This window comes from Elephantulus edwardii, unplaced genomic scaffold, assembly GCF_000299155.1.
Source record: "Elephantulus edwardii isolate Elephantulus edwardi_28Jun2011 unplaced genomic scaffold, EleEdw1.0 scaffold00241, whole genome shotgun sequence".
NCBI lineage: Eukaryota > Metazoa > Chordata > Mammalia > Macroscelidea > Macroscelididae > Elephantulus > Elephantulus edwardii.
Window position 1 is genome coordinate 3,908,067 of NW_006399991.1, and position 239 is coordinate 3,908,305.

Sequence of the window (239 nt, forward strand, 5' to 3'; positions counted from 1 at the left end):
CTTTCCTTTCTTTCTTTCCTTTTCTCTCTCTTTCTTTTCTTTCTTTCTTTCTTTCTTTCTTTCTTTCTTTCTTTCTTTCTTTCTTTCTTTCTTTCTCTTTCCTTCTTTCTTTCTTTCTTTCTTTCTTTCTTTCTTTCTTTCTTTCTTTCTTTCTTTCTTTCTTTCTTTCTTCTTTCTTTTTCTTTCATCTATTAGACTAGCAAATACTTTCAATACAATGTTGAATAGAAGTGGTGACA